The following is a 398-nucleotide window of genomic DNA, read 5'->3' on the forward strand; positions in this document are numbered from 1 at the left end:
CCCGCCATCACACCAGTCGGACACATTAAAGTAAAGAAAGAAGGAAGGCTGGGGGAAAGAGAGAGAGAGAGAGAGAGAGAGAGCGAGGAAAAAAAAAGTGAAACATCAAACGTCAAATACGAAACGTTCTTCTCGTGTCTCTCTCTCTAACTCCCACTCTTTCTCTTGTTTTTATTCAGGAACACACATACACGTGCTTGTGCCTATGCGTGGATGTGGACACAGAGGCACACACTTCCCTCTCTCCCCTCTCTCGACTCCTCGCGGAGTCATGGTCAAGCAGCACATTTCTCTCTCGACCAGCAGCAGCAACAACGGCAGTACGGAGGAGACACACAGGCACACAGACACACAGACGCACAGGCACACATATATATATATATATATATATATATATA

The sequence above is a fragment of the Trypanosoma grayi genome (assembly GCF_000691245.1).
Source record: "Trypanosoma grayi strain ANR4 Tgr_2067_V1, whole genome shotgun sequence".
NCBI classification, from domain to species: Eukaryota; Euglenozoa; class Kinetoplastea; order Trypanosomatida; family Trypanosomatidae; genus Trypanosoma; species Trypanosoma grayi.